The sequence below is a fragment of the Dipodomys merriami genome, unplaced genomic scaffold, assembly GCF_024711535.1.
Source record: "Dipodomys merriami isolate MVZ:Mamm:240054 unplaced genomic scaffold, mDipMer1.0.p SCAF_51, whole genome shotgun sequence".
Lineage (NCBI taxonomy): Eukaryota > Metazoa > Chordata > Mammalia > Rodentia > Heteromyidae > Dipodomys > Dipodomys merriami.
This window is the reverse complement of record NW_027206080.1, coordinates 5,083,312-5,111,309: the sequence shown is the minus strand read 5'-3', so window position 1 is coordinate 5,111,309 and position 27,998 is coordinate 5,083,312.

The following is a 27,998-nucleotide window of genomic DNA, read 5'->3' as shown; positions in this document are numbered from 1 at the left end:
CACTGACAAAGAACAGTGTGCTAACGTTTATACTGTAACCTGGGCAGAAAGGATGGAGGCACCCAGACTTTGGAAGCTTCCAGTCAGAGTCTTGAAGAGCACATGGAGAAGCTGCGGGTCAGAATTTAGTGCCCCCAGGTGGCTGGGCTTCAGGCTTCCTTCCTCCCTGAGCCGTTAAGCCCTTCCTCACTGACTCAGTCTGACATTTCTTCTAACTCAGAGTCAGAATTCACATTTGTAATCCATAACTATTTTGTTTTGATTAGACCTGTTAACTTATTCTCAGTAATTGTAGCATGTAATGTTATTTTAAACTGTTTCCATGTGACGATTTTTATAAAAAAATGTTGTTTTGCATATTTATTTCAAACCATAAATTTCAACTTAGAATAAGAAAAATTGTATACTGCTCTCTTACATAAGTACAACCCCAACAGACAAGGGGTGACGTTGATCAAGATACACTGTGCTTGTAAACTAACGTTGATTTCAAACCTTTGTATAACTACTTAAACATAATAAGGAAAAGAAAAGAATATAGAAAGAAAAAAGAAAAGGAAAAGAAAGAAAGTCACTGATAGACATTCTGGAACCAGACCTGGGTCTCTGACACAAGAAGATAGGAAGAGCAAGGCTAACATGGGCAACTAAGTGTGACAGCCTTTGAGCTGGAGGATAAAGGAAAGCAAAATTAAAACCATTATTTATAAATGTCAAATAAAAGGACAGACTACTTGCCAAATATTTACAGCATATGCTTATATATTAGTTTTCTAGTATATTTCATTTTACAGAAGATTCTTACCTTTTATTCTGTGCATTAGGAATCTCTTTAAAATATCGCCAATTCTATTGAAAATGTATCTACCAACAGGTTTATCTGCATGATTTGACTGAGTGGATATATGGGTTTATAAGTAGTAGAAACAATGATAATAATAATAACAACAACAATAATAATATCTTACAAGTGTTTTTGTGATAGGTTCTCAAAACTGATCTAACTACTTCGTATTGATTTTCATGTACATGTCCATAGTGGTGTCTTGGGACATAACTGATTTTTTACATATATAGACTGAGAGATATGTACTAAGGTAGAAAATTGAAGGAGGATTAAAATCTACAATAAATTAAATGCAAGACCATGATACTTCTATTCCAATAGGCTACTTTGGGCAAGAGCTACAGGTCAGTGGTAGAGAGCTTACTTTCCTTTTATGCCAGAGATCTAGGCAATCCTCAAGAACACATATGCACTCATACACACTCACATACATACAAAAACTAGGGGGGTTCTACTTTTGGTCATATGACATAAAAGCTACTATGTATCAGACTTCCTTCAGAAAAGAATACATGTTTTGAAGACAGGCAAATTACATGCTGCTTAATATCTACTCTGACATGAATAGGGTGTGGCTTCAAATCATGATCTATAGTGGTCTAACTAGTCCTCTCCTCCTCGCAGGACTCTGCATGTTGCCAGTGCCCATGGCCAGCCTGAAGTGGTGACTCTCCTACTGAGAAAGAAGTGTGACATTGATGCCTGTGATAGTGACAGCCACACAGCTCTGATGAAGGTGACTAGTAGCCAGTAATTTCCATGTGAGATGGATTTTATTTACATACTTACAATATCAACAAATTTACCTCACTGCATCTACCTCATTTAACTAGTAATAACTGGCAAAACATGTTGTGAACTGAACACCCATTTCCTGGTTCCATCCCAACAGTCTTCCTGATGCCAGCAAGAGAAATGTACATGTCTCCTACTGGAACATGGTGCTGATCCAGATAGGGAAGATGCCCGTGGCAACACTGCTCTTCCCACTATATGCTATTTCTGTGGGGAACATGAAGATAGCTGCTGAATTGACTTCATATGAGGCTAATATGGACAACATTAAAAAGGTATATATCATCCTAATTTATTCTGAAGTGTTTGAAGTTTCATTGCTTATCACATTCACATGTCTATCTATCTATCTACATATTTTTCAATTATAGTAGAAATACATATATATCCGCAAAAATATAAACATGCTACACTTTGTAAAAACCAATGTACATGGAAATATTATTTTGTATATACATATACATTCCATACACATATAGAAAGATTTCCTTTTCCATCTTTTGTACTGCAACAATCCCAAAAGAAAATAATTTGAAAGATCTTTGTTGTGAAAGATTTTTCCTTAAACAATGATACTTGGAAAGAATCAGGAGATGGTACACCTGTTCTCTCTGTATTTATGGCAAATATTTGTGAAACCTGAATTAGAGCAAGAAAATCTTTCCTGTTATTCAAATTGCTTTTATGCCAAAGGTTTTTGTTTTGCTGTAAACTATAAAATAATTTGAGAAAGGAAATAGCTTGGAAATAATCTTAATCTTAAAATTGTAACTAATCAAGCCAATAAACAATCATTTTTTGATTAAAAATATTATTGATGGAGGGCTGGGAAGGTGGCTCAGTGGTAGAGTGCTTGCCTTGCATGCATGAGGCCCTGGGTTCGATTCCTCAGCACCACATAAGCAAAAAGAAAAAAGCCGGAAGTGGCTCTGTGGCTCAAGTGGTAGAGCGCTAGCCTTGAGCTAAAAAGCTGAGGGACAGCGCCCAGGCCCAGAGTTCAGGCCCCACGACCGGACCCCCCCCCAAAAAAAAAATTATTGATGGGAACAAGCTCTATTACCAAAGTTTAGCTACTGAAACAGCAATGGAAGTAGAAGTGGATCAGAAATGTTCAGAGGAATTTGAAAATGTTGCCATTGAAAGAAAACATAAAAATAGTTATCTTAAGACTTTGGGGCAAAATTTCCTGATTACTTGTATATATAATGGTCTTGTATAGATATAGTGGTGCGGGGAGCCAGGGCGAACGCCATTACAAGGCGCCGCCCACTTCCTTGCAGTTTTGAGGTAAACAACTCCATATTAGGCAGTGCTTGGCGGGACGGTGGGTCCTGGGCTTTGCGCATGCGTGAGCCACGTAGAGTCCCCAGCCAATCCCGTGGCACCTGGTGACGGTGAGAGGCAGACGACCAATGATAAAACCGACACGTGTTCCTATTCCCTATATAAGCGGCCATGTTTTTTGTGCGCACTCTCTCGCGCTCAAGCTCTCCTACAAGCAAGAAGGCTCTCCAATAAAGCGTGATCTGAGAAGACTCCTGGTGTGGTGGTCGTTCTTCCTCGCTGGCCGAGAAGGCGTTCGCCGCATAGTGGCCTTCCATTTAGTGTATAATAATTCTCATCTTGAGAAAGACTGCCATACAAACATGCTGAGAAATATATTTTAGGAGGATTCTCAGTTTACCAGAATATTTGTGCAAAAGCAGAGGAAAGGTAAAACTAATTCCTTGGCATAGATTCCTTGCCTACAGAAAAAGTCACTTAAACTAAATTGAGCTGTCATTACTGACATATAATTTCTGGGAGGTGGCAGATAGTTTATAATTTTGAATGTAATTGCATCTTGAGTTGAATTGTACCTACTCTAGCTCTACCTAGGGAAGGTTAATAGAGTTTTCAGCAAGCAATTGTCTCTGACCCTATGCTGTTTGGGATTGAATATCCAAAGGATGAAGGGAATTGACCCAGTAGATGAGAAATGAGAATGCAACGTCTCTTGTTTGCTGCTGTAGTTTTCAAGCAAAATTATCCTACACATTGACCTATGGAAAGATCAATATTTCACACACATATCTCTTCTAATGTCCTGATTCAGCAAATTCTTTAGATTTCCTAGGCATGGTTATTTGAAGATTTCCTTAAGATTCAGATACTACTCCTAGATACAAGGGAAACTGGATTGATACATGTCAATACATGGCACCCCAGAGCTCAAAATTTTAGAATTTCTCTGAGCAGGTCATATGTTGCTTTCTTGCAATCTCTTTTTTGCCATCAATATTAGCCTAACTTTCCTTTGCTGTTTCTTTTCATCTGTTGGAATGTGAAAAGATATTAGTGGCTGTGTCTTTGGGCTTCTGGAAAGACACCCTTTTCCTTCCAGTCCACAGGCATTCACTACTATTTAAATAGTCTTGAGAAATATGTTGGTGTCTTCTATTTAAAAATTTAATATGCAGTTTTTATTTTTAAAATTATTGTCATTGTTATTATTATTATTATTATTATTTTGGTCTGTCATGGGGCTTGAACTCTGGGCCTGGGCCCTGTCCCTCAGCTCTTCAGCTCAAAGCTAGCTCTCTACCACTTGTGCCACCATGCCACTTCCGGTTTTCTGGTGATTTACTGGAGATAAGAGTCTCACAGGCAGTTTCTGCGTGGGCTGGCTTTGAACCGTGATCCTCAGATATCAGCTTCCAGAGTAGCTAGGATTACTTGCGTGAGCCACTGACGCCCAGCTTCTGGCTTTATATTTTGTATTGTAAAGATACTATACAGAGGGGTTACTATAGAGAGTAAGGTAGTGACTACATTTCCTATTGAGTATTGTTACCCCCTCCTTTGTTTTCTTTTAGTAACTTTAGGAACTGACCCTCTGAGAATTTCAAGCTTCCTTGTGCATACTCAGATCATCCATAAAGTGTCAATTAGAAAACAGAGTTTTCTAAATCTGAATGTTAGCCAGTTACATTTTAAAATTATTTCAACTATGCTTGCCCATCCCATTGTGTCGGTTCTGTTTACACAGCTCAGATATCATCAGCCTGGCAGTACCAAACACTGAAAACCAGATAGCGAAATAGGAGAATCCAATATGAATTAATTAATGTTTTATTTTCTGCTACTGGGTGTATGAAGCAGGTGCCTCTAGCTTGTTTGGCCTGTTTGGTTTTTTGACATTCTCACAACTTGAGAAATGCCTCCTGCCTAGTTGTTGCTGATCATTTTGGCATCTCTTACAATTTCCCAGGGAAGTTTTGATATCTGCCCCTCACTTTACAGATATAAGCATGGGCAACCAACACTTAAAGAAGAAATCCTTTTACTAGTTTGTTCTTAGAAGACCTAGGAAAATATTCCTCCATTTAATTGATGCAATTGAATACAGATGGAGTATATAGTAAGTAACATAGGAAAATTCCATAAACCATAGTTGTTATAAGGCATTTTAAGTTTCATATGTAGGCCAGAATTTACAGATTTCTTTTTTTTTTCCTTCAGTCATGGGGCTTGAACTCTGGGCCTGGGCGCCAGATTTCTTTTTTTTTTTTTTGGGTCCGGTCGTGGGGCCTGAACTCTGGGCCTGGGCGCTGTCCCTCAGCTCTTCAGCTCAAGGCTAGCGCTCTACCACTTGAGCCACAGCGCCACTTCCGGCTTTTTTCTTTTTTTTTTTGCTTATGTGGTGCTGAGGAATCGAACCCAGGGCCTCGAGCATGCAAGGCAAGCGCTCTACCACTGAGCCACCTTCCCAGCCCCGCCAGATTTCTTTTATAATGAAAATATCATGTCCAGTAGCAATTAGGCCATTCCAAAGCCCTGAAACATAACATGAACTGCATGACAAACACTGTGAAACAAATGAAGTTTAAGGAAGTAGTAAATTTCCAAGTGATTTCGTGGCCATTAGCCATGGGAGGTGGGGAGGCTTTCTTAAATAGGGAAGGACAGAGAAAAAATACCATGTTACTGGATATTTACTTTCTGTATTGTGTGCTTACCCACACAGAGTCTTTTATTGAAATTTTTCAGTTCTCTTGGGAAATAGAATCTAAAGTACATATAAATATTTATTGCTGCTTTAAAGGATGACCTTTTGGCAATTACCACTGCTAAAAGGAAAATATATACCAGATGACAGAAATGTCTGACTGTGAAGTGCATAAGATGGAAAGGTAAAGCTATTTGACCCATTTTTTTTTTATAACTTTGGTTGTATTCTAGATTGGAAACAATAACTGAATTCAGAAATACTAAGTAGGAAAAATATTAAATAGTGAAACTTACCAAGTGGGCTGCAGGGTTAAAAGCTTTCATTTAATCCGAGTATGATGGCTTAAACACAAAATCCTAGATAATTGAGAGGTAGAGATGAGCAGTATTGCAGTTTCAGCCTTGGCAAAATGGAAGTGAATCAAGAATCTGAACCAAGGTAACCCGGTGATGTGGGCCTGCCATCCCATCTCTGGAAGCAATAGTAAGACACCATTCCAAAAGGAAAGAAAGCCGGCTGTTGATGGCTCACGCCTGTAATCATAGCTACTCAGGACGTTGAGATCAGAGGATCACAGTTCAAAGCCAGCCAGGGCAGCAAAGTCTGTGAGACTCTTATCTCCAATAAACCACTCAGAAAACCAGAAGTGGCGCTGTGGCTCAAGTGGTAGAACACTTGCCTTGAGCTGAAGAGCTGAGGGACAGCGCCCAAGCCCAGAGTTCAAGCCCCAAGCCCAGAGTTCAAGCCCCATGACCAACCAAAAAAAAAGGAAAGAAAGCCAAAATGGCCTGGGGTCAGGACTGAAGTTGTAGGCTGCTTGCATAGCAAGACACAGATCAAGGATTGTGTGTGTGTGTGTGTGTGTGTGTGTGTGTATGCTCCAGTTCCTGGTGCTTGAACTTAGGGCCTAGTAGCTGTCCCTGAGTTGTTTTGTTCAAGGCTGGCATTCTCCCATTAGAGCCAGAATTCCACCTCTATTTTTTGGTGCTTGGCTGGGGAATCCCACTAATTGAATTTTCAACCCAAACTGACTACAAATCACAATCCTCAGATCTCAGTCTCCTGAGTAGATGGGATTAAAGACATGAGTCACTACATGCCCAAAATCATTTTAATACTTCAAATAAAAACATTTATTTAGACAATCTCATAAATTTATACTATATGGGAGGATTTATAATACCCTAAGTATGCATTGATGCTTTGTATTCTTAAAGGAAGTTCAAGTAGTTTATATATTTTCTATTTGTAGTTTACTTCTTGGGTTCACAATGAATTTTTTAATGTTTTTTATTGTAAAAATAGTGTACAGAGGGGTTACAGTTACATGAGTAAGGTAATGAGTACATTTCCTATCGAACATTGTTAACTCCCCCTCTCCTCAATCTCCCCCTCTCCCTGCTCCCGGGAGGTCACCATATTGATGCTGAACTTAGTGTGGACACCGGATCGGCATAGCGCACTGCAGCCCAGAACTCCTGGACTCAAGCGATCCTCTGGGCTCAGCCTTCCTAGTTGCTGGGATTACAGACGCGCACCACCGCGCCCGGCATAAAGTTTGTTTTCTACATAGTGTCTTGTTTATCTCACTGTTACAATAGGTCATCCTGTATCCTTGTTTCAGCATTTTGTTACTTCCCTTCCCCTTCCCAAATTATAAAAATGTATATACAAGATGCAGGACACCGACATCAAATACAATGAAAACAGGGGTTATACCGTGGGGGAAGAACATACAAGAGAAACAAAAGCCGGGCGCTGGTGGCTCATGCCTGTAATCCTAGCTACTCAGGAGGCTGAGATCTGAGGATCGCGGTTCAAAGCCAGCCCGGGCAGGAGAGACCGTGAGACTCCTATCTCCAATAAACCACCAGAAAACCGGAAGTGGCGCTGTAGCTCAAGTGGTAGAGCACTCGCCTTGAGCTGAAGAGCTGAGGGACAGCGCCCAGGCCCAGAGTTCAAGCCCCACGACCGACAAAAAAAAAAAAGAGAAACAAAAAAAATCACATAGTACATTTTAGATACATTAAAAACAACAGTAAGAAAGAAAAAAACAAGTTGTGTCCCTATTTTGGGGTTCATCTCACTTAACATCATCTTAAATGGTCATATGTACATAGCTTTTGACCTTTTCTGCTTGTCCTAGACTTACACTAGTTATTGTGAATAAAGGAAACCATGGGACCTATGTTTCTTTGGGCCTGGCTTACTTCACTTAATATAATTTTTTTCCAAGTCTTTCCATTTCATAACAAATGGGGCAATGTCATTCTTTCTGAGGGAGGCATAGAATTCCATGTGTATATATACCACATTTTCTTGATCCATTCATCTACTGAGGGGCATCTGGGTTGGTCCCATATCTTAGCTATGGTAAATAATGCTGCAATAAACATAGTTGTGCTGGTAGCTTTAGTGTGGTCTTGTTTGTGATCGTTTGGGTAAATGCCCAAAAGTGGGATTGCTGGGTCATAGGGGAGCTCTATGTAGAGTCTTTTGAGGAACCTCCACACTACTTTCCAAAGTGGTTGAACAAGTTTACACTCCCACCAACAATGCAGTAGGGTTCCCTTCTGTCCATATCCCCTCCAGCATCTGTTGTTATTAGAGTTATTGATGATAGCCATTCTAACTGGAGTGAGGTGGAATCTCAATGTTGTTTTGATTTGCATTTCTTTTATAGCTAGAGAAGTTGAGCATTTCTTCATGTGTCTATTGGCCATTCTTATTTCCTCCTCAGAGAAGTTTCTCTTTAAGTCATTAGCCCACTTATTTATTGGGCAGTTGTTTCTTTGAGGATTTGTTATTGGGGGATTTAGTTTTCTGACTTCTAAGTATATTTAAGATATGAGACCCTTGTCCGTTGTATGACTAGTGAAGATCTTCTCCCAATTGGTTGATTTTCTATTGATCTTGCTAGCTATGTCCTTTGCCACACAGAAACTCTGCAATTTCATGCAATCTCATTCGTCCAAGCTTTCTTTGTTTTGTTTCTGGATCTCTATTAAGAAAATTTTGGCCTGTGCCAAGGAGCCCTACAGTGTCTCTTATTCCTTCCTGTAATATTTTCAGGGTGTCTGCTTTGACTCTGAGGTCTTTGATCCATTTGGAGTTGATTCTGGTGCAGGGTGATATATAAGGATCTAGCTTTAGTTTTCTACAGGTGATTAACCAATTTTTCCAGCACCATTTACTGAAGAGGCTGTCTTTCTTCCATTCTATTTTTTTTAGCTCCCTTATCAAAGATTAGGTGGCTATAGGTCTGTGGGTTCATTTCTGGGTTTTCAGTTCTATTCCATTGGTCCTCAGGTCTGTTCTTGTGCCATTACCAAGCTGTTTTGATTACTATGGCTTTGTAATAGAGTTTAAAATTTGGTATTGATATTCCTCCAGTACTATTCTTTCTGTTAAGGATAATTTTTGTTATTCGGGGTCTTTTATTGTTTCATATGAATTTTTGGATGCATGAAGCTGCAGAGCTTCTGCATGGCAAAGACATAGCTAGCAAGATCAACAGGAAGCCCATGGACTGGGAGAAGATCTTCACTAGCCATACAATGGACAAGGGTCTCATATCTAAAATATACTTAAAACTCAAAAAACTAAATTCTTCAACAACAAATCCTAAAAGAAACAACTGCCCAAATAACAAATGGACTAAAGACTTGAAGAGAGACTTCTCTGAAGAGGAAATAAGAATGGCCAATAGCAAGTATTGAAATGAAGAATTGCACGCCCATTGCAATGCCTTGCTATTGCTAACCATTTGCACGGTATCTGCTGCTGAAGTCACTAACTCAGTCATACCAAACCTAACTAATCTGAAGAATGAAATACCACCAGATGTAAATAGCATGCAAAAATTATGTGTTTTAATCCTAAAGGAAATCTTAAGTAGCATTATCATGTGATCTTAATTAGTGCAACCACAGCAATAATCAATTTGGATGGTGCAGTCTATCCAATGGGATCTCTAGCAGAGATGTCACTTGCATAGGAAGAATTCTGACTATATTGTGAGATGCATTGTTTACAGTAAGATTGAAGGATATCCTAAAATAGTAATTTATCTTCATACTTAAGCAAGTTAATATGCTTGTTGCAATAGATAATTAGTCATACATTATCAATGTAATATTTTCCTGTCTGGACACTTTGGAAGATTTCCACATACTAACCAATATAAGTATTCAGAAGTTCAACTATTCATGTTTGTGTATCCTCACCAATGCCAAAACAGAAAATCAATCCAGAAACATCTCCCACAACAAAATTTTGTGGTAGTAATTCTAATCAAAACATTTTTGAAGGTATTAACAATACTGAGGTCATTACCTGAGGAGGTAAATATTTCAATAGAAGTGTTCTTTGTTTCTTCCCAGTCTGATAAAATATATGGTAATGCCTAGTTAGCTGAAAGGAAAATGAGTACAATCTCTTTGATGCTCAAATCACTATTATCAGTTTTGACAGTAATGTAATGAGAATTAGGTCATAGTAGCTTTAGTAGTTTCTCTAACAAGGTAATCAGATGAGCTGCTTCTGAGACCTAAAATGCATTCTACATGTGCAACTTTCCAATAACTGAAAGAACACACTATCTACCCTCTTTTGAAAATTAGGAAACAGAGACAGTATTTCCAAGGTCACTGATCTAGCAAATGAAATCTATTAACTAAAATCATTCATTTGTGTGAAGATAAAGCCTGTCTTTCCTCTTTGATCACACAACAATGTCCTATATTCATCAGAGGAAAAGTTTCTCTTCTTTTTTTTTCCTATGCCAGTTAAAATAGATATACATCAGATCGCATTAGAAATCAAATACATTAAGGCACCTTAGAAATCAAAGAGAGAAACAATTGAATGGTGTGTGTAGAAACAGTTGCTACTCAGCTTTTGACAAGATAGTATCAATATCTCAAAGAAAGGAATGATCTCTAAAACACAAAATGCTTTTGGAGTTTCTGTTTATGCTTCACTTTTCGTTTGTAAAAAAAACATAAAACAGTAACAATGGTGAAAATTCTATGCAATTGTTAAGAATTTCATTGTGAACCTGAAGACCAATGGAATAGAACTGGAAACCCAGAACTGAACCCACAGACCTATAGCCACCTAATCTTTGATAAGGGAGCTAAAAAAATAGAATGGAAGAAAGACAGCCTCTTCAGTAAATGGTGCTGGAAAAATTGGTTAATCACCTGTAGAAAACTAAAGCTAGATCCTTATATATCACCCTGCACCAGAATCAACTCCAAATGGATCAAAGACCTCAGAGTCAAAGAAGACACCCTGGAAACATTACAGGAAGGAATAGGAGAAACCCTAGGTCTTCTTGGCACAGGCCAAAATTTTCTTAATAGAGACCCAGAAACATGGTGCCCAGCTTTATGTATACTCTTGTAACTATTTTCAGAAAGATAATATGAATTTACAGTTTTACCAACAGTGTATGATATGATAACTTTTCTAAAGCAAAAATTTTATTTTAGCATATAGATTTTTTTTAGTGCTAGTGTTGAATGTGCATTATTGCAAATGGGAGGCCAGCACTCTACCACTGAACAAAAACACTAATTCGGTCTATATGTTTAATATTATTGAACTAAAAAGTGAAGTGAAAATGGATTACCAGGGCTGGGAAGGTGGCTCAGTAGTAGAGTGCTTGCCTTGCATGCATGAGGCCCTGGATTCTATTCCTCAGCACCACATAAGCAGAAAAAGCCCGAAGTGGCACTGTGGCTCAAGTGGTAGAGTGCTAGCCTTGAGCTGAAGAGCTGAGGGACAGCACCCAGGCCCAGAGATCAGGCCTCATGACTGAAAAAAGAAAAAAAGAAAAATGCAAAAGAAAAAAAAAGTGGATTACCAACATTTTTCTCTCATATGTAGACAACATTAATTTAAGTATGTATGGTGAGAGTTGTATGTACTTAGCAGAATCTATCATGTTAATGAAAGGATTTACAATGTTTCTAAATTGCAAAATAGCATTATACATTGAAAACATTACAAAAAAGAAATATAAACCATGGAATAGCAAACATGAGCAAACATGAGTAGTCTTGAATTGTAATGTGCTATTATATTGTAAATCATGTTGGGAATAACTTGTGTTTCATGGAGGTGAAAGTGTATTTCTGGTAAAATCATAAACTTATTTAAAACACATAATTTAAAAAATTATTTCACTTCAAATTAGATTGCTTTACTTGGAAGTAATTAGGGCAAGAAAGGTCTATTTAAATTTAATTTTAACATATCAATTACTGTATAATGCCAAAATTTCTTCTCTATAATATATACCAATATTTACTTGTAATCAAAAGTTGCCAAGTTTTAACTCCAAGAATGGAGTTTAATTATTATATTTTCACATGTACATAAGACATTTTATACTTTCATTACAACTGAAAAAAATGTAACAAAAGTTTCAGACAGAAATATTAGAAAGGGAAGATACTTCAGAACATAAAGACTTTTCTAATAATGTCTCAATATCTGAAAAGTGAGCTCACTAAGTGAATCTTTCCCTTCATTAATAAAAATGTTAGGATGATCCCACTTTTTCACTGAAAATGCCCAGCACAACAAGAAAGCAAGAAAAAATGCTAGTCCATCTGATGCAAATATTAAGGAAGAGTTAATTCCAAAAGAACAGCAAAGTAACAACAAACTCAAATTGAAAACACAACTTGAAGTCAAGATAACAGTTATGGAATGGAATGTTTCAACAGAAAGCTTGAGTGAGGTAAATTAATCTTCTTTAATGCTGTCACATTTCTAACTTTATTAAATATCAGGAAGAACTAATAAAGAGTGGAGAGCCATGAGCACTCCTGAAACTAGGAAATCCCATGTACCAAATGTAACTTCATCTTCATAGGAATCAACATCATGTGTATGAGATCAACTATGCACAGAAGTTATCCAAATCTAGTAATGGCTTTTGAGGTTACTGTGTACAAGAAGTGAACTAGAAGAAACACATATATGTATAACTGGCCAAGTTAAAGGGGCCTTGGCTGAATATGCATATTAGTTGAACTAGTCATCTTAGTTGATGCCTTCATATTGAAGTGACTCCCCCAAAATTTATAAAGATAAATAGTGTTGTTAGCTGCAAGCAATTTCCCTTGCCTTTTCTCCTCTTTTGACTCCTTAAACCAAAGTGCTATGTGTCCTAAAGAGGCACCTCTGAAACTCCCTCTTGTCGCTGGCCTCCAAGGACCAGGGAGGAGAGTGACTCTCTTCTGACATTTTTTTCTTTTCTGTCGGTCGTGGGGCTTGAACTGTGGAGGCCTAGGCACTGTCCCAGCTCAAGGATAGAGTTCTCCACTTGAGCCACAGCACCACTTCCGGTTTCCTGGTGGGTAATTGGAGATAAGAGTCTCAGGGACTTCCCTGCCCTGCCGTGGCTTTGAACTGTTATCCTCAGATCTCAGCCTTCTGAGTAGCAAGGATTACAAGGCACTCAAGCTTCTGACTCTTTCTTGAGAGGAATTCCCTACACCTTCCTGCAAGATAGGAGAGGGCACAGAAAAATCCCAATTTTCTATTCAGAACCAATGTGGGCTGTCCAGCCTCTCACCTCTAATCCGACCTCCTCCCATATCCCTGGCCAGGTAGTCATGCATTGTGCCCTTGTGTGTGTGTGTGTGTGTGTGTGTGTGGTAGTCATGCATTGTGCCCTTGTGTGTGTGTGTGTGTGTGTGTGTGTGGTGTGTGTGTGTGTGTGTGTGTGTGTGTGTGTGTGTGTGTTTCCTCACTGCCGTGTTTGCGGATTCCAGGGAAGGTTGTTTAATTTCACCTGTTCACTTCTGATTTCCATTGCTAGTGCTGTTTCAATTCCCTTTCTGTCTCTTCCCTTCTTCCCCTTCTATCTCCTTCTTTTTCCTCTTGAGTCTGCTGTTAGGTTTTGGGTCAGGAGGCGGTTCACCATCAAAAAACAAAGATGGCAAAGATAGCTGTTTTCAGATGGAATCCTCCCCACCTCCTCAGACAGCTGTTCTTCAGCTTGCTCAGCTAGTCCCCACCTGTCTTCTGTCTAGAGTCCAATTTTGCTGAGCACAGGTGGGGCTAACGTCTAGCTTTTGCTCCTCCTCTATGTCCTGAATCCCAGCAATGAGCCCTTAGACCCACTCCACTGGGGACAGGGGCCCAGATGAACAGAGATTTAGCTGGCTTGTGGTCTCTGCAATGAGACCTGATAGGTCTTGAGGATGGTAAGTACTGGCAGGTCCTCTGTGAGGAGCTAAAGTGGTAGGTCCCCATGCATTATCTGTGGGAAGGTATCAATGTCTGCTGTGTTGAAAGGCTGTGCAGCTGGATGCACACACAGAGGGCTATGGTAACTATTAGTATTTGTTCTTGAGAAAGAGAATAAGGTTGTAAAATGAAAAAAGTCCCTCTTGACCCTGAAAATTTAATGTAATTAATTATAGAATAGGAAATAAGATTTGATTATACAAGATGACACTAGGGAATGAAAACCAGAATTGTGAGGAACTAGAATGCAATATGTGAGAGTCCTCAGGAATGGAAGCAGGAAGATAAGAAATAAGCCACAAGAGCTAGGCAAAGGTAAAGGATTTAGAGAATGTTTAGAAGAGTTCAGCTCTGAAGTGAAATAGTTACTAGCAAAGGTGAAATGCACTCAGGGCAGGGTAGTTTCAAGGAATGAGAGTGTTTTCCTTATCTCCAAATTGGGTATAGATCAAAAACATAATGGGAAAGGTGTTTTCAAAAATCATCATTTCTAAATACAGTTGACTAAACCAGGAATATATTGAATTGTTCAATGCACTTCTCTGTTTATAACTTTCTACAATTTACCCACAATATACTGTCTCAAGGAATTTTCTCTCTTCATAAATCTAGGGGTTGGCAAACTCTTGGTGAGGAAAGCTTATAATAGTGTCATTCCTTCTGTTTCTCTTGGGACTGCTTAAAAACAGCTTGGCTGGAGTCAAATGAATGTTTTTATCTTCCATGTCTGTTCATCTTGAGTGCTTTTGGCCCCTGTTTTTTGTCTTTTCTTTTTTCTTTTTTCTTTTTGGTACTGGGGATCGAACCCAGGGCGTTGTACTTGCTAGGCAAGCGCTTGGCCACTGACCTATGTCCCAGCCCTGGCCCCTGTTTTTGATGTTAAGATGTCTAGGCATCTTGAAAACCCACAATGGAATCTTACTTTTCCTTTGTGCCTGAATTTCCTGGGTCCTCATGGCAAGAAGTCTGCTAAAATGCCCCCCCCTTTCTTTCTCTGTCTATCCGTCTCTCTTTCAGCTCTCTCTCCCTTCATCTCCTGTTGAAAGTTACATGGAGTCACTTTTTATCACAATGTACTCATTATATTGATGCTACAGGTTGTCCTACACTCTATGTGTTAATGGAAGCAGTCTGATAGACTGTTCCACAAGAACATGCTAATTTCTGTCCACAATGATTTTATTTTCACCCCACTTATAATTCTTGTCAGCACTTGGTACTTGGTTTTCTCAGTTGCAATAACAACAAGCCTAGGTATAAGAACAAGATACCTCATCACTGAGAAGCACTGCCCCTCAGATTCAATTCCTCCCCCCACAAAGAAGGAAGATACAAAGTCATTTGTCACTGGCACAGCCAACATTCAGCTACACTTTCAGAAACACTGCCATTTCATAGAGAAAATGGAGGGCATCATGAAATTACAGACTTTGTAGCATTTATTTTTGAGGAAGTAGTCCTCATCGTGGCACTCAATCTCTGTGAATCTTTGCAATATTCTTTTTTTTGGGGGGGGGTCTGGTCGTGGGGCTTGAACTCTGGGCCTGGGCACTGTCCCTCAGCTCTTCAGCTCAAGGCTAGCGCTCTACCACTTGAGCCACAGCACCACTTCCGGCTTTTTTCTTTTTGCTTATGTGGTGCTGGGGAATCGAACCCAGGACCTCAGGCATGCAAGGCAAGCGCTCTACCACTGAGCCACCTTCCCAGCCCCATCTTTGCAATATTCTATCAGCTCTTTCTTCTCCTTTTCCCCTAAGACATAGCCCCAGTTTACAGCTGAATACTTTCTGTTTGCTCCCCTGTGAAACTTCCATGGTAATTTTGCCTTTCATATTTTACTTGTTTTCTTCTAGTTCAACTTAAGGAGAAGAGTTTGCATTACACTTTTCAAAAGAACATTTTCATTCTCTGGAAATTTAATTGTCATTTACATCAGTAGAAAAGCTGCTCCTTGGGCTGGGAAGGTGGCTCAGTGGTAGAGCGCTTGCCTTGCATGCATGATGACAGGACTAAGCTTGTCCAAATGTCATGGCTTTTTTAGACTATATGTCCTTCTCCCCAAAGTCATTTAACCACCAAAAGCCCTACAGCTGCAGAAGAAAACAGGTGTTCATTGAGGGGGTGGATAGAGTTGGGATACATGGGGGAGGAGGATAGTAGGAGTGACATGGATCAAGATTCATTGTACTCATAAATTATACTTGAAGTTGTAACCTTTCTATGCAAATACATAAAGATTGCTTTTAAAATTAAAGAAACAAAACCCCATGAAGTCTCCAGGGAAAATCTGGCTGTCAGTTGTAGATTTGGTGCCTTAGGGTCTCTGTATCTTTTCACCAGCTCTCATCTCTGTTGTGACTGTACCAAGTTGGACAGACCCAAGCAAACTTCTTGCGGAGACCTCTGTTCACCATTGTTCAGCACCTCTCTATGAGAACCCACACATTAGGTATCAGCATTCATACAAAATAATTGTCTCTTAAATTTAAAGTCAACCTATAAATTATGTGAGATTTCAGATTAAAAAAGGCCTGTTTATGTTGCCTGGCTAAAGGACTGTCAGACCGTTAATTATCACTGGAATAAAGAACAGTCCTTTTCTCCAGGGTAGAAAGACAGGGTTTACGTGAAAGTTCAGCAACATTGAGTTTCAGATGGAAATTCTGAGTCTAGACTTCAGAAGTAATGGTTGCCTTTGGACCAACCAGTGGTTTTCAAAGTGTGTCAAATGTTTTCTGTTATTTATTTGTTTGTGTGTGTGTGTGTGTGTGTGTGTGTGTGTGTGTGTGTGTGTGTGTGTGTGTGTGTGTGTGTGTGTGTGTGTGTGTGTGTGTGTGTGTGTCATTTGTGGGGCCTGAACTCTGGACCTGGGTGCTGTCCCTGTGCTCTTCAGCTCAAGGCTAGTGCTCTACCACTCTGAACCACAGTGTCACTTCTGGTTTTCTGGTGGTTAATTGGAGATAAGAGTCTCAAGGACTTTCCTGTCTGGGCTGGCTTTGAACTGTGTTTCTCAGTTCTCAGTCTCCTGAGCCAGTGGCGCCTGGCTTTTCTGCTATTTTTGCTTAGAATGCTCCATTTCTCTGGAAAGAATTTGGTGATTAGAAAATCATGTTATTGAATTCACAAACGTTACAACTTCAGTGAGGGGGGTAAAGGGGAGGGGCTGTGGGTGAGTAGTTGGATAGGTGGGGAAGGAAGGGATGGTAGAGGTAAAACAAAGGAGGAAGCATCAATGCTCAATAGGAAATGTACTCATTACCTTACTCATGTAACTGTAACCCCTCTGTACAGCATTTTTACAATAAAATGTATAAAAAAGAAAATCATGTTATTGAATTCAGTCAATTTTGTTCAAAACCATGTGTGGATTGAATCACTGAACTACTGAACCATGCCATAGCTCCTTACTGAGAAATATTTTCTGGCATGAAATCACTTGGTGATTAGAAAAAGGCATACGATTTTAATGAGCATATATTGAAGGGTCTTAAGGTAGAATTGGGCTTTTTCTAAGATTGGAATAAGAGTCATTCTTTGAAGAATAGATATGGAACATAGGAGACAGGAGACAGGAATGCAAGACCAAGCACAAATGTTTTATGACAAAATTGATCTGTGTAGAGAATGGGTTTTTAAAGCCTTCTAGTGGTTTGAAATTGGTTGATTTTCTGAGTTATTCATGGAAATAGATTCTAAGAATCTGGCTATATTTATTACTGGGTTTTTTTTTTGTTAAACTGGAATTGCTTCTTTACCAACCTATACTTAATTGTCATGCAGCTTTTTAGTGTCTTAGACAAATCAGAAATTCAATCTCACCAAAATCAACAGATGGAAGAAGAAAGTAAGTTCTCCAGTGACTAGTTATAGTCCATGGAGCCTCTGCGAAGTAAATATGACTGATAGACAGAGGAGAAAAAAGGAGTAAGTGATGTAAAATTCAAAACAAGAGATATGTGAAAGATATGGCTGGAGTAGAACAGTACAAAACATTTGTGACTCTTTAGACTTACTGCTTATGTTATAAAATCCATTAATATGGAATTTTATTCTATTTAACTGCTTTTGGATAGAATGATTAGAAATGCATGAACTGTACAATAGTTTAAACTTCTACTTGAACTTTATCTTTTCTCATTTTCTAAAATATACACAGGGCATGTTGTTTTGTGATGAAATCTCACCTACTTTTTTTTTCTTATTGGGTTTACTATAAATGGGCATTTTATTGGGATATATCCCAAAGTGGGTTTTTGTTCTCTTGATAGAGTACAATAGATATGGCAACAAATATAAAGAATCGAACCAAACATAAGGGATTTATCCAAACCAATTCCAACAGGTGTTGGCCTTCTGCCAAATGCGAAGGTCAACAGGTAGGCATGAATAACTTAGTTTACCTGGTTTTGGCCAACTAACAATACACATAGCAACACAGAAAAAGAATATCACAAAGGACCACCTAAATGGGTGGGATTATGGCATCTCCATGTGCACAGTGGATCACTGCTCAAGGATCACTCATTTGTCCTAATGTCATATTAGGGGATGGTATTTTCTTCTCTCCAAAGTCTCTTAGCAAGATCCCTGTAGCTTCGGAAGGAAACAGGAATTCACTTAAGTGGACAGGTAGGTTTGGGATGATGGAGGACTATGTGAGGGGTGACAGTGATCAAGATTAATTGTATTCATAAATGGATAGCATGAATTGAAACTTTTTGCATAAATATGTAAAGAATATTTTAAAAACTAAAGAAAGAACCAAATGAGTTATTTGGGTTAAATTTGGCTGTTACCTGTGGGATTGATCCCTTAGTCTTTCTGTCTTCCCCCCAGCTGCCACCTTTGTAATGGCTTTACCGAAGTTGAACACAAGCTAGCTTGTATTAGTCTATTCCTTATTGTCTAGCACTACTGGGTTTTGACACATTTGTTGGGTACCAATATTGATATAAGAAATTTTGCCTCTTCCTCACAAAATCAGTCTATAAATGAAGACAAGATTTTCAAAGTAGAGAAAGGCCTGTTCATTTTGCCAGGCAAGAGAGTACCATAGCAACCATTATCTTAAGAACAGGACAGTCATCTCCTCCAGCTTTAGGAAGTTGGGTTTACACAAAAGCCCAGCACTATTTGTTTCCAAATGGAAATTCTGAGGCCAGACTTCAAAAGCACTCGTGGCTTTTGGACAGCTGGTTTCTACAGTGTGTTGACGAGAGTCCTCTTTACACACATCATAAACTTCTTCTTTTTTTTTTTTTTTTTGGGTCCGGTCATGGGGCCTGAACTCTGGGCCTGGGCGTTGTCCCTCAGCTCTTCAGCTCAAGGCTAGCACTCTACCACTTGAGCCACAGCGCCACTTTTGGCTTTTTTCTTTTTGCTTACGTGGAGCTGAGGAATCGAACCCAGTGCCTCAGGCATGCAAGGCAAGCGCTCTACCACTGAGCCACCTTCCCAGCCCCATCATAAACTTCTTGAGAAGAGTGGAGACCCTACCTAGAGTAGTGACAGAGTCTCAATTCTTTTATATGGAGAGTTAAGACAAGGAAGATATGACCATGAGAAAGAGAAATTTGGGTAACGGAAAGCATGCTTGTAATTTAGAAGCTAAAATGTAATTGTGAGCATATATAGTTACCAGTTCATTTTATACTACCTACAGACATAGATTTCGACTTCATAGTTATTGTGGATTACTATACTACTTGTTTACATGTAACACTACTTCTCCCAACATGGATTTCCACAGTAACATTATTAAAGTGTTCGCAAATTTGAAATTCAATCAAGAACAATGGGTTTCACCCATTTCTCTACACTTTGTATCACCTGGGGTGATGGTGAAGCAGCGGTTGAATGCAGCCATTGAATGAATCAACGTGTGGGCTTCCTCACAGTGTGGTGCTCAGATTCTAAAGGCAGACTTACCAAGCAAAGTTTTTTTGTTTTGTTTTTGCTTCATTTTCTTCCTGTTTTGTGGCAATAATCAGGTGATTTGGAAATCATGCTATTGAATCTGGTCAATTTTATTCAAAACCATGTGTTGATTGTGTCACTGAGCTTCTATACTAGAACATACCATATATAGCTTCTTACCAAGACTCATTGTTTTAGGTATGAAATTCAGATTTACATTAAAAACATTTGAAGATTAGAAAATGGCTTATAATTTTAGACAGCATATATTACACTATCTTTAAGTAGATTTGGACTTCTTCTAAAGTTGGAATTAGAGTCATTTTATAAGGAAAAACCTGAAACCTACGAGTCAGAAGTGTAAGACCAAGCACAAATGTTTTAAGACAAAGCTGATCAATGTAGAGAATGTATTTTAACTTTTTAGTCATTTGAAATTGATTGATTGTTCTGAGTAATTCAGGGGACCCTATTATAAGAATCTCACTATATTTATTATTGGCTTTGAGTAAGATTGTTCTCTTAGAACTTCCTTCCTTATCAACCTATGCTTACATATCATGCAGATTTCTACTGTCTCAGAAAATGTGCACACTGAATCTGGCAAATGGCAACAGCTGAAAAAGGAAAATAAATCCCTCAAAGGGCAATTACAGGCCTTGCAAAGAAACTATGACTCATAGGCACAAGAATGCAAAGCTGAAAGCAGAACCAAAATTTCTAAAGGAGAGTTACAAGTGTACAGTGTATATGTTAGAAAAGTACAAAATACACCTCAAACAAAAATCTAGAAGGGAAATAAAAGAAAAATTGAAAAAAGTGTCCAACTTTTTATAGGTGAATGTGTTTATTTGTAATATGCTTAAACCAGTTTACTAGAACTTATATTATGAGTCTGTGAGACTCCTCTCCAGTGAACCTTCAGGAAACCAGAAGTGATTCAGTGGCTTAAAGTGGTAGAGTGAGAATCTTGAGTGACAAAGCTCAGGAACAGGCACGCAGGCACTGAATTCAAGCCCCCAAACTGACAAAAAATAAAATAAAAAATGAATTATAACATGCTCATAGCCTTTTATCAAATGCAGTTTTTCAATCTGAAATTTTGATTGGTCTTGTTGTATTTTATTATGTTTCATCAGTACTATTGTATGTGATATAGTAGCAGTTACCTAATCTCATTCCCAAGAGAAAACTTGACTCAGATATTTAATATTTAGATTAAATGTGGTTGGAAGTGATGATAAATATCTTAAATTCCAGCACCAGCTTTCACATATTTAATAGTATTCTATACCACTGATCGACATCTATGTGGAAGGGATATAGAAATACTGTTCAAGAAAAGTAGATTTAACAACCACTTAATTTTTCTTTAGGAATAAACCAGACTTGAAGAATGTATAGTCCAGGGGCTGGGAAGGTGGCTCAGTGGTAGAGTGCTTGCCTTGCATGCATGAGGCCCTGGGTTCGATTCCTCAGCACCACATAAGCAGAGAAAGCCGGAAGTGGGGCTGAGGCTCAAGTGGTAGAGCACTAGTCTACAGCTGAAGAGCTGAGGGACAGTGCATAGGCCCAGAGTTCAGGCCCCACGACCGAACAAAAAAAAAAAAATTACTAGTCTAGAACAGTTTCTCTTTCTTCTTGTTTTGCTTTGGGGTTTTATTTGTTGTTGTTCTGTTATTGTTCTAGTTCTAAGTGGCTTTGCCCCCTTTATTTTCAAATAAGTAATTAGTTATCGTTCTAGTTAGCACAGTTGTTTTTATACAACTACTTGTCAGTCTTCCTTTAACCAAAAAGTAAGAGTTTACCTGTGTTTTTTGGCAGATTGCACCACCAGTGCAAACTTTCTAGCACTACCTGTATCTTAGCACTCCCACTGAAGGCACAATTTGCCTTTGGACCAATTTGTCTTTCCCTGACTGTGAGATCTGGTTTCATAACTAAGAGTGCCTGGGGACAAACTGCCCTTTCAGGTACTCCAAGGAAAGACTGGGATTTTTAGTTTCATTTTTTTTTTGGAGGGGGGTCCGGTCGTGGGGCCTGAACTCTGGGCCTGGGCGGTGTCCCTCAGCTCTTCAGCTCAAGGCTAGCGCTCTACCACTTGAGCCACAGCGCCACTTCCGGCTTTTTTTCTTTTTGCTTATGTGGTGCTGGGGAATCGAACCCAGGGCCTCATGCATGAGCCACCTTCCCAGCCCCCAAGACTGGGATTTTTAATTCGCAAAGCAGTGAAAGTAATTCCTTTGTCTCTGTGAAAGGGGAGGTGTTTGGGAGACAGAATTGGCAGGTCTCAATACTGATGCCTTGGTATAAAGGAACTGTGTGCCAATTGCCAAAAGGCTGCTTTAGTTCTTTTTATCACCAGCTCTGCTATCTTCTCCATTAGAACTGTGGCTCTGTATTCCTCAAGCCAAAAGTTTGATATCTCAAGGAAGATAACATACAGTGAAAACAAATGATTGCAGATGTCTTGGTCCGCTATTTGTAATCTCTGAACTGCTTTACTCAATACAAATAATTTAGGTTCATTATTCATAGTTTAAACACACATACTTAAGGAGTACAATCTGTTGTTTCAATGAACTTTTGCATACTAAAGTGTCTACAATAACTATGTAAATTAATACAGAGATCATCTGACAGACATAGTAATAGTTCCCTGAGGAATCTTTTAGTAGAACCCTACCAGAATGTAACAGTGGTAACTCTTAAGCCAGACATCACTGACAGCCATGTCTCTCCTCTCTACAGTGTTTGAATTAACTTGCTTGTAAGGAATGTGTGTGTGTGTGTGTGTGTGTGTGTGTGTGTGTGTGTGTGTGTGTGTGTGTGTGTGTGTGTGTGTGTGTGTGTGTGTAATTATTTAGACTAAACATACAATTTTATGCAGTTGGAATTCTTTAACCAATGTGGATTTCAGGATACTGTTTGGGAGAACTTAAGTTTAGTCTTCAGACTAATTAAAAAATAGTCTTTACATATATATATACATATTTTTTGGGGTCCAGTCGTGGGGCCTGAACTCTGGGCCTGGGCGCTATCCCTCAGCTCTTCAGCTCAAGGCTAGCGCTCTACCACTTGAGCCACAGCGCCACTTCCGGCTTTTTTCTTTTTGCTTATGTGGTACTGAGGAATCGAACCCAGGGCCTCATGCATGCAAGGAAAGTGCTCAACCACCGAGCCACCTTCCCAGCCCTCTTTGCATATTTTTTAAAGCCACAAGTCCCTTGGGTTTAATTCAGAGAAAGATGGATTCCGGGGTATTTGCCTTTTGCAGATCTGAAAGAATTAATAAGAGACTAGAGAAGGAAAATTTTAAGCTTTGTTGGAAAAAATCAGCGGTTTGAAACTTCATCTGAAACTTTTGGTACCAGGAATACCTTAAATGACCTTCCTGTGAGAAATTCTCATAGTGTGTGGGACCCAGAACAAGTTTTCCAGTGAGAGAAGAGGAAGTGAATTTGAGCCCACAAGTAAGATCTGCAATTGAAAAGGTGGAGGCCTTTCTGAAAGGACGTTAGGTTAGTTACATTATCTTTTCCACTTCGGGTTTCAGGCTTCTGACACATTCCTTTTTTGATTTGTTGCGCTATTGAGAAGTACAGCCAACTGTTTTAAGAAAGAAGTAGCACAGGTCAACAAATCTGTCCATTTCAGGTGGTGTTCATTTGCTAATAATTTAATTCAATAAATGTAATTACACTGAAAATGTTTCAACTATCTTTACAAAGTGTAATTACATGAGGTATTAAAGAATAAATGTGACTTCCTATAACAAAGTTATCTTTGAAATGTTCTAGGCTAACTTCTAAGTAATTTTCCTTGGTTCAGCATTGTAGTTTTAGAGATTTCCAACACCATCTCAGCTTTCCATCCTCTCAAGAAAAAATAGACTTCAAAACATATAAAGAGACATTTATCATTTGTTTTTATTAATTTTGGCAATATCAGGCCTTTCATGAACTTATCACTAGTTGTATGGACTGACCAGTACTCCCCAAATTATAATTTAAAGGACTCAGACCTAATTGCTATGAATTAAGTAATCTAATGATTAATTTGTGTCTTAAGTTAAATTTTAGCCATTTTTAGAAAGAAGAATATGTCCTTAACTTCTTTATTGCTTCTAACATCTTTTTGCAAACTTTGTAAAAGAGTTTACTGTTGTACACTATTTTCAATATGATAAGTTTTAGGCTTAAACCATACTTGAAGTTGGAAAATAAGTTCAGATATGCCTCTGTATCTTACTTTCACTTGAGTGATTGATGAGTGATGTAGCAGATATCAAGAGCCTTTAAGTAGCGTATAGCATCAAACAGAATCCATTTTGTTCCTCTTAGATAGAAACTCATGCAAAGCTCCACACTCTCCTCATCCCTTCTGGAGGTTCATCACTAAACTTGCCATCTAACTCTGTGATTTCATTGATAATAAGAGTATTTCTAGGAATCAAAAAGTGGCTCAATTATAAGGTTTTTTTTAACTGTAAAGTTTATATAAATGAAACACTTAAGAACACTGAATAAATCTTTAGATATCTGTCTAATGTTTGACCATTTTGTACCTAGGGGAGTAGTGTTCAAAAGAAAAGAAACGTACAAATAACCAGAAATACATAGAAGCTAGTGGTTATTTGTTTCACTGTTATTAATGAATCTAGTTGGATCAGTACAGATTGGCATATAATTTAGTGCTTCCAAGACAACCTTTATGAAAAGAACAGTGCCATAGATCTTTGTTGAAAGAAACTTATCTAAGCTCATATTTCTCTTCTCTTCATGTCCTAGTAAAATCACACAGGATAAAAATCTAGGGTTTAGGGACAGCACTGTAATAAAATAGTTTCAATGGAACACACAGCATGGCTTCCTTTTTGTAATTTTTTTATTGTAAAATGTTGTACAGAGGGGTTACAGTTACATGAGTAGGGTAATGAGTACATTGTTACCTCCTCCTTTATTTTCCCCCTACCATTAATTCCCTCCCCGCCTTCCCAACTCATCTTGCCCCCTCCCGACATTGTAACGTTCTTTTTCAATATAGTGTCCTGTACATCTCATCGTCACAATGGGTCAGGCTGCATCCTCATGTAAGTGTTCTGCAATATCCTTTCCCCTCCCCAAATTACAAAAATGTATATACAAGATGCAGAACACAGGCATCAAATCCAGTGAAAACAGGGGCTATACCATGGGGGCGGGAAGAATATACAATAGAAACAAAAGAATCACATAGTGCATTGTAAATACATTAAAAACACTAGCAAGAAAGAAAAAAAAAGACAAACCTCTTGTGTCCCTGTCTTGGGGTACATTTTGCTTAACATTATCTCATGTGGTCAGATGTACATAGCCTTTGACCTTCTCTGCTTGTCTTAGACATGTACTAGTCATTGCAAATAAGGGAAACTATGGGACCTATGTTTCTTTGGGCCCGGCTTGATAGAATTTTTTCCAAGCCTTTCATTTCCTAACAAAAGAGGCAATGTCATTCTTTCTGATTGAGGCATAGAATTCATATATATATATATATATATATATATATATATATATATATATCACATTTTCTTTTTTAAAATTGTTATTTATTTTTTATTGTGAAAATACTGTACAGAGGGGTTACAATTAGATGGGCAAGATAATGAGTACATTTCTTATCAAGCATTGTAGCCTCCTCCTTTGTTTCCCCTTCCCATCCCTTCCCAGCCTCCCCCCGCCCCCCCACATCACATTTTCTTGATCCATTCATCCACTGAAGGGCAACTGGGTTAGTTTCATATCTTAGCTATGGTAAATAATGCTGTGATATTTGGATCCTCTTTATGTCTGCATCTTGTCTAATTGTTAGGCATTCTAATACTAGCTTGAAGAGGAGTGGGGAGAGTGGACATCCTTGTCTCATTCCTGAATTTAGAGGAAATGGCTTTAACTTTTCGACATTAAGTATAATGCTAACTGTAGGTTTGTCATATACAGCCCTTATTGTATTGAGGAATGTTCCATGGATTCATAATTTTTCCAGAGCCTTCATCACAAAGGGGCGTTGGATCTTGTCAAATGCTTTTTCTGTGTCTATTTAGATAACCATGTGGTTCTTATCCTTGCTCTTGTTGATGTTATAGTAATTGTTTTGCCTATTTTTTTTAATTTTTTTATTGTAAAGATACTATACAGAGGGTTACAGTTACATGAGTGGGGTAATGAGTACACTTCCTCTTGAACATTGTTACCCCCTCCATTGTTTTCCCCCTACCATCCCCTCCCTCCCTCCCTTCCCCAAGGTTCTTTTTTTTTTTTTTTTTGATTGTGATTAAGTGATTACTTAATTTCCGGAAATTCACAGTATTGTGGAATAATGATGCTCATTTAAAGTCACAAGTTCATTCTAACTTTCCTGGAGCAAATTGTCTATCACAGTCTGTAATATATAATGGTGCTCATATGTTATATACCATATATGTGATCAGCAGCATGGGGATATTTGCTAGTGGTTCAACCAGATGAGTGGGAGTTCTTTGTTTCTTAAGTCCTGTTAGTTTTGTCATATCACCTAACATTTTGGATTTATCATCCACTTATCAGGGAGACCATGTACTGTTTGTCTCTTCGTTCTTGGCTTACCTCGCTCAACATGATTCCTTCTAGTTCCATCCATTTCCCTGCAAATGCCATTATTTTGTCATTTCTAATGGCTGCATAATATTCCATTGTGTATAGATACCACAATTTTTGGATCCATTCATCTGTGGTGGGGCATCTAGGTTGTTTCCATATCCTACCTATTGTGAACAGTGCTGCAATAAACATGGAGGTGCACGTGTCCTTGTATATTGGTTCCTGTTGTTCAGGGTAGATGCCTAGAAGTGGTATGACTGGGTCGTAAGGGAGGTCAATCTTTAGCTTTCTAAGGACCCTCCAGACTGCTTTCCAAAGTGGTTGTATGAGTGTACATTCCCACCAGCAGTGTAATAGCGTTCCTCGTTCTCCACATCCCCTCCAGCATTTGTCGTTGGCTGATTTGTGGATGTGGGACATTCTGACTGGGGTAAGGTGGTATCTCAGGGTTGTCTTTATTTGCATTTCCTTCACCACCAGGGATGATGAACATTTCCTCATGTGTTTCTTTGCCATTTTTATTTCTTCATTTGAGAAGTCCCTCTTTAGTTCCCTTGCCCATTTAGTAATTGGTTTGTTAGGTTTGGGAGGGATTAGTTTCTTGAGTTCCCTGTATATACAGGATGTTAACCCCTTGTCTGATATATTGCTGGTAAATATTTTTTCCCAATTAGTTGGTTGTCTTTCTAGCTTGGTTGCGATAGCTTTATCTGTGCAGAAGCTTTTTATTTTAAGGTAGTCCCATTTGTCGAGTCTCTCTCCAATTTGTTGTGACCCTGGGACTCTGTTCAGGAAGTTCCTTCCTGTGCCTATTAGTTCAAGTGTCTCTCCTACTCTGTCCTGCAGTAGTTTCAGAGATTCAGGTTTAATGTTAAGGTCTTTAATCCATTTTGAGTTGATGTTGGTGCATGGTGATAGGCTGGGGTCCACTTTTAGTTTTCTGCATGTGGCTGCCCAGTTTTCCCAGCACCAGCGGTTGAAGAGGCTGTGTTTCTTCCATTGTATGTCTTTGGCTCCTTTGTCGAATATCAGCTGGCTGTAGGCCTGTGGATTTATTTCTGGATCTTCTATTCTGTTCCATTGGTCTTTGGGTCTGTTTTTGTGCCAGTACCATGCTGTCTTTGTTATTATAGCTCTGTAGTAGAGTTTGAAGTTCGGCATGGATAGCCCTCCCATATTGTCTTTATCCCCTAGAATTGTTTTGGCTATTCTAGGTCTTTTGTTGTTCCATATGAATTTTTGGACTGTTTTCTGTATTTCAGTGATGTACGTCATTGGGATTTTAATAGGAATTGCGTTGAATTTGTATATTAGTTTTGGAAGTATTACCATCTTTACTATATTAAGTCGGCCTATCCAGGAGCATGGGAGGTCTTTCCATTTCCTAGTGTCTTCTGCAATTTCTTTCTTTAACTTTTTATAGTTCTCATTAAATAGTTCTTTTACATCTTTGGTTAGGTTAATTCCTAAATATTTTATTTTTTGGGAGGTTATTGTGAATGGGGTTGCTCCCTTTATTTCGCTCTCTTCCTGTACATTATCAGTGTATACGAAGGCAACTGAT